This window comes from Penaeus monodon, chromosome 17, assembly GCF_015228065.2.
Source record: "Penaeus monodon isolate SGIC_2016 chromosome 17, NSTDA_Pmon_1, whole genome shotgun sequence".
NCBI classification, from domain to species: domain Eukaryota; kingdom Metazoa; phylum Arthropoda; class Malacostraca; order Decapoda; family Penaeidae; genus Penaeus; species Penaeus monodon.
The window spans coordinates 39,866,847-39,874,346 of NC_051402.1; positions in this window are offsets into that span (position 1 = coordinate 39,866,847).

The window sequence follows — 7,500 nt, forward strand, 5'->3', positions numbered from 1 at the left end:
GTGACTCGATAAAAACACCGGGCGGAAAGCAACGGCAAACCACCGCTCTAAATTGCCAAGAAAATCATGGAAATCCATGATCGCCAACGTCCTTGTGGAACAGGGCACCTATTAGAAGAAGAGTCTTCCATTATTGCATCTATTGTCATATCATCGCACTTGTCATTATCACCATTATTATCATCATCATTATTACCATCATAAGGAAGCGTAACTCCTCATACATCAAACGACCGAAAGGAATACAAAACAATATAAAGGTTATAAAAACACGGTAAAAAGGCGAGAAGGAGGAGAAAAATATATCACTGTCCATTATTCAGATGAGAGGCCGAGAAGGAGGGAAAAAATCTCCCTCTCCTGACAGGATGAAGGATTCCTCCCATGCAAATTACTCACACTATGGACCTACGGAGGGGGAGGGATGTGACCGGCCCTGAGATGTCCCTGAATGATGCCTAACGGTCGAAGAAGGGAAGGGGAAGGGCCGGTAAGGAGGAGGAGGAAGGGAGAGACGCAGAGACGTGGGACGCCCCAAGGGGAAAGGGAGGGGAAGCGAATTCAGTTAGGGGAAAATGAGCAAAAGGAGCAGGGAATGAGGAAGCTAACGGGAGTGGCACAGGGAGGAAATGGCCTTTTTAGAGAGAATGCAGCTTGCATATAAAATACCTTGTAATCATTCGGGATTTGTAAGTGAAACGTGGCTTGGCGTGACCGTAGAGTTGTGAAGGGAGCCTAATTAGTAGGATGAGGCGTAGACATGTTTACTTGAGCTTTACAAGGGAATTATACTAACGAATGAATTCCAGTCTCTGGCAAGTAAATGCAAATTCAGACGTCAAAAGAATATATATTCTTTTATCTTTTTATTACTATAAGAGTGATGAGACAATCTTCCATGCACCCATTTTTTACCGTTCTCAGTTTAATTATCAACCATATGGACCTGAAAATAATTAACAGACCTCCTTGTAGCATTAGTCAAATACTTTAAATTTACGACACTTGATGAATGATTGAATTTCTAGTTCAGAAATCAGTTCGAGTGCGCTTCTCATTCTGAATTTTATTCCTACCAAAACGACTGAAATCGACCAATTTTACAAAAAGGTAATAATTTCAGCCACTTTTCCACATCTGATTCAATGCCAATCATTATCGCAATCATTATTAGCACAGCCAACGGGAGAAAATCTTCATTACAAAATCAGCAAACCCTAATCCAGCACCGAGGAAACCAGTATACATAATTAACGTTGAAATGGAAGTGGAAAGCGTTTGTTTATCACTCCTCCTACGAATAGCGTGAACTCCCGCTAGAATGAGTGGGAATAATAATATTGATAATAATAATAATAAGATGAAGATGATAATAATAATGATAATGATAAAGATGATAATAATAATAATGATATTATTAATAGCAATAATGATAATAATAATAATGATAATGAGAATAAAAATGATGATAATAATAATAATGATAGTAATCATAATAATAAGATCAAGGGTAAGAAATACCAGAATTTTCGTTATTCTCTCATGGTAACCGGATTTCCTTGCATTTTATTGCTAATTGTGTTCTAATATCAACATATTTTCGAATGTCTAAGAATATTTCTCTATTAATTTCAAGCTTTTTTGTATGGGGTACTCTTTTTATAAAATATTTAAGAAATAGGAAAAGGGAAAAAAATGTCGAGAGAGAGAGAGAGAGAGAGAGAGAGAGAGAGAGAGAGAGAGAGAGAGAGAGAGAGAGAGAGAGAGAGAGAGCAAGAGAGAGAGAAAGAGAGAGCACAAATGAGAGCTTAGTCATTATAAAAGGCAACTTCTAAAAGTCAGGCCAAATAATCTCGTTTCAAAATTACGAGTAATTACTGACTACGGCGATACGGGTCGCTGTTGGAATGAGGCGATGAGGGGAAAAGAGGAGGGGAAAGGGGAAAAAGGGAAGGAGAGAGGAAAGAGGGAAGGAGAGGGGAAAGCGAGAGAAGAGGGGAAAGAGAGAGGAAAAGAGAAAGAGGGAAGGAGAGGTGAAAGAGAGGAAAAGGGAAAGTGGGAAGGAGAGGAGAAAGAGGGAAAGAGGGAAGGAGAGGGGAGAGAGGGAAGGAGAGGGGAAAAGGGGAAGAAGAGGAGAAATAGTGAAGGATAGGGAAAAGAGGGAACGATATGGGAAAGAGGGAAGAAAAGGGGAAAGAGGAAAGGGGAGGGGAAAGAGGGAAGGAGAAGGGAAAGAGAAAAGAAAGAAGCGAAAGAAGGAAAAACGGAGGAGAGAGGAAAACCGAAAAGAAAAGGAAAATGAAACTAGGTGCACGTGTGTTTGTGCGTGGAGGGCGTATAGAGAGATAAATAGATAGACAGAAGCAGAGATAGATAAATAGATTTTCTACATGGATAACTAGACAGGTAGATATATAGAGAGGGTTGGAGGAAGGGACTTATGAAGATTGGTGTGTGTGTGTGTGTGTGTGTGTGTGTGTGTGTTTTGTAACAGTGAAGCTTTAGAGAGATAGGTAGATAGACAGGCCCATAGGCAGTTCATAAACACTGAAGATAATTAAGTAGTAAAAAAAAATGGAGGGAGGGTATCGATATCAATTGATATGGATAACTATGAAGTTAGTACAGAAAGTTTTGAAATTACCAAGATCATGTTTCAGAAATCGAAGTGTCTATATAAGTTTTATTGTGTGTATTCAATTAGATATTTCAGTTTGTGCTTTTAAGGTCAACGAATGCATAAATGAAGATGTAAATATATTGTGGATATCAAAATTGAAAGAATAAACTTTTATGTAAATGTCAGCACCAAGATAGATTATTCATAGGAGGAAAATGATAAATTGAAATAACAGATATCTTGATTTTTTTTAAACATTAAATTGTTTTCCCCCCTGTTTTGTTGTCCTCTCTGTTTGGCTGTCTGTTGCTCACTCTTTCCCTTCATACATGTGCGTGAAACTGTAAATGTGTATGTGCTTATAAGTTCTCTCTCTTTGTAAACACACACACAAACACAACCACACACACACACACACACACACACACACACACACACACACATATCAATGTATGTGTGTGAGTTAATACTTAATACAGACGAGAGAGAAAGAGAGAGAGATGGGTAACATTCATATAACAAAAACGAACAGACCCTAGAACCCACAGCAATACATACATAAAACCTCCTCCCCACATATCCCTACCCAATCCTCCCTCCCCTTATGGCTCCTTATGGCCCCTGCCCCACACTCCACCCCCCCCCCACCCAATGCCGCCACACTCACACACAAGTTAGAAAAATCCATTCGTTTCTTCAATTCAGGGTGGCGACTTCAAGACAAGATGTGTCACCCGAAGAGAAGGGAATTGAAATGGATAATCCTTTGGTCAAGTCTCGGCCATTCGTCTTGAAGGAATGGAGTGCCGGAACTGCTTCCGAAATGACTAGAGATCAACCTTTTGTTTGTTCTGTGCGATTGAACTTTCTGAGTTGGTGTTTATGATGATTGTTATTATCTATTTAAAGTAAATTATCCTTTTCTTTATAGAACATTTAGGGATTTCTACTCTGACTAATTGCCCGTCTCTTTCTCCCCCCCCCCTCTCTCTCTCTTTCTTCCTTCCCCCTCTTTCTCCCTCTCCCTCTCCCTCTCCTTCTCCCTCTCCCTCCTTCTCCCTCTCCCTCCTTCTCCCTCCCTTTCTACCACCCCCTCTCTCTCCCTCTTTCGCTCTTAACTCTTGAAAATCAAGTATTGCAATTACTCAGAACAAAGGTTCAGCAATTAACAAGATAAACAGCGCCTCAATTTGCACTTTTGCTCAATTGATCTGCAAAGTACATTAAAGAAGAAGAAGAAACGTTCTTTGTTTGTTATAGATTTGCAGTCGGAATATTTAAGTAAGACAGTACATTTGTATCTTAAAAAAAAAAAAAAAAAAGATAAATAAATAGATAAAGAGGAAAATCATAAACAAGAAAAGAAAAAGGAAGGCTGTATGGGGGGGGGGGGTACAATAGGTGATGAAATAATAATGCTGAGGAAACAAGAAAAATAAAGAAACGGAAAGGAGGAGACAAAAGGAGTGAGAAGAAGAATAAAAGAGGGTGAGGAGGAGAAATAAATAAATAAAAACATAAAAAAATAAAGACCAGGGGAAGAAGGAGGAGGAAAAAGAAAGACACGAAAAAGATGATAAAATATGGGAGAAGAAAGAGATGAGCGAAAAAAGAAGAGAATGGGACAGAAGGTGAAGAGAGGGAAAACAAGGAGGACAGAAAAAAAAAAAAAAAAAAAAAAAAAAAAAAAAGGGAAAAAGGAAAAAAAACGAAGGTAAAATAACGAAAAGAAGAAGAAGAAAAGAACCAAGTACAAACAACAGCAACCACAAAAGACAGCGAAATAAGCATAACCAAGAGAAGAAACGAGGCTGATCAATACCTAAACCTTGGGCCAAACCTTGGGAAAGATCTCGCTGATAAATTAGACTCTGGCTGGCGGATGTAACTCTGGGCGAACAGGTGATTTATTAGCGAACACCAGTTGTGCCGTTGCGTGCTCTCTTCTCCCCCCCCCCCTCCCCCGCCCCACCCGGCTCTCTATCGCTTCTTTGTGTGCCTGATTTTCCCTCTTTGTACTCTTTTAGCTTTTGTCTTTGTCTCGTTTTATTCATTTATTCATTTATTTATTTATTAAAGCGTGTGGATGTTTCTTTGTATGTTCTGCCTCTCTCTCTCTCTCTTCTTTGTCTTTCCCTATATCTTTCTCTTCCTACTCCTTTTCCATCTTCTCCTCCTACTCATAACCCTTCTCCTTCTCCTCTTCTTTCACCTCCTCCTTCTCCTACTCTTCCTCTTCCTCCTTCTCCTACTCTTCCTCTTCCTTCTCCTCCACCTTCTCTCTGTCTCATTGTTTTGGTAGATATCTCCTTCATCTCTATTTTTGTTCTCTCTTTCTTTCTTTACGTTATGTTCTGGGAATATTTGCTCTTCCCTTCCTAGGCATTTCCTATGTCATATTTTTTTTCGCCTTCTTTCTTTTTTATTTATCGTCTCTATATTTTTTCTTTTGTATTTTTATGCTCTTCACCTTTTATGTTCCTCTTTTCTTTCACCCCCTTTCTTTTGTTTCTGCGTTGTCAGAGTTTTTTTCTGTTTTTATACTTCGAACTCCAGGCATTTTTTTGTGTTTTCTTTTCCCATTTCCCTTACCGGCGTTGTGTTTATTTTATTCCCATCTATATTTGCTGATATCTCTCTTCCTCTCTCTCTTTCTATCCATCCCAACCCCTCCCCCTCTCCCTCTCCCTCCTCTCTCTTTCTCGCTCTCTCTCTCTCTCTCTCTCTCTCTCTCTCTCTCTCTCTCTCTCTCTCTCTCTCTCTCTCTCCTTCTCTCTCTCTCTCTCTCTCGCTCTCCCTCTCTCTCTCAAACTATCAATTTCTCCAACTCCCTCTCCTTCTACCCCCCCCCCTACTTCTCTCTTTTTCTCTCTTACATGCTTATCCTACTTCACATGTATTGTAATGTAATCCGCGTTTTATTCTGAAAACAAGAGAGGGGCAGGAGAAAGGGGATGGGGTGACCTAGGGGAAGAGGAGGAGGGGGGCTGTGATTTATTTCGAGCCTGAGTATTGATGGTTCCAGCGGCTTTCAATGTACAAAGCTTTTAGGAAATAGTGTTTTCTGTGTGTTTTCCAGGTAATCACTCATTTTATGTCTTTCTGTTTATATTATTTTGTGTATGATTTTTTTTTGTATTTTCCCTCTCTACCTATCTGTCTATCTGTAGATCTGCCCCCCCCCCCTCTCTCTCTCTCTTTAACCCCCCTCTCTCTCAGCTTTCTCCCTTTCTCTCTGTACATCTCCCATTTCTCTCTCTTTACAAATCACCCTATGATCTTAACGTGTAGAAAATGTATAGGGAGGAGCACCACCCGTACACGTTAAGGATTTCCTATGACTCTGACTGACTGTTATTATCACCCTGACAGATGGGTTCCGAGCCTTTGCGGTTGGGGAATGTGCTGACGTCGGGATGAATGGAAGACAGATGTAGAGGTGGAAGGATAGATCAAACAGGAGATAGATAAGTGAAATGGTGACTGTGGGGGGATATTGAAAAGCAAAAGATTATGAAACTGGATGATATCGTGATAGCAAAGAAAGAGGAGGAGTGGCAGACGGAGAAAGACGCACACGCACATATCTATCCATCTCTCTATTCATGACATACATAAAAACAAGTATACATTTAGCAGGTGTGACAGGTGACTGGAAACGAAAGTGGGTCAGGTCAGGCCCAAGGATTCAGGACACTGGAGGTTGTCGTTATTTAAAATAATAATAATAATAAAAAAATAATAAAGAAAAAAAGAGAGAAGAAAAAACGCTGCTGAGTTTTGAAATAGGGCAGCTGGTTTATCAGGGAGGAATCCACATAAATAAGTGTTGTTGACGTGTCCCTTGCATATAACGCTTGACGAGGCTGACACCGGTCCCCGCAAAGTACTTTTCTATCGTAGGAGGCACAAGGACTAGCACAGGAGAAGGACTGGCGTGGACCAGGTTCCGGCGGAGAGAATTTTCAGGTGAAAGATGAGCCTGGAGTTGGGAGAGTTATGAGGTGACACATACACACACGTGCATACATATAGATAGAAGACAGATAGACAGAAGGATATATCTTCACTCACACACACACACACACACACACACACATATGTATGTATGTATGTATGGTTATATATATATATATATATATATATATATATATATATATATATATATATATATATATATATATATGGTGAATAAATTCATAAATAATATAGAAAGATGGATAGATAGATAGACATAGAGAAATATATGCATAAATAAATATAGAGATAGATATGTAGATGAATACATATAACTAAGAGTTATGAAATCAATCTCCGTATCCATATTTCCTATTTTATTACTATAAAAAACTACTTTTTCATTCATGTGTGAATTATGTGCTTTTAATGTTCCTGTCCGCCATTTTTGGATATAACTGAAGACACATAACGCAGTCCTTGTCATTCCCTTTTCCTCTTCTACTTTTTTTCACTTTTCCTTTCAATTTTTTCATTCTTGTTCTTCCCACATTTTTTTTCTCACTATTTATTTTTTTTCTGCGTTTTCTTTTTCTTTTTTCTTTCCTCTTCCTCCACTTACTTTTCTTTTTTTTACATCTTCCAAAGATCCTCTTTCTCCTTTTTCTTCGTCTCCTTCCTCCTTTTCTTTCTTTTCCCCTTTATTCTCTTCTACCTTTCTTCTTTTCCTCCTAATTTTTCATTTTCTTCTGCCTGTTCCACCTCCTCCTCGTCTTCTTTCCGTTCTCTTTCATGCTCTCCTTCTTCTCCCTCTTCTCTTTTCCTTAATTTATTTCCTTTCCTCTCCATGCTATATCTCTCCCACCTCCCTTTTCTTCTTGTTCTTCCTTCTCTTCTCCCCCTCTTACTCTCCTATTTCTTCC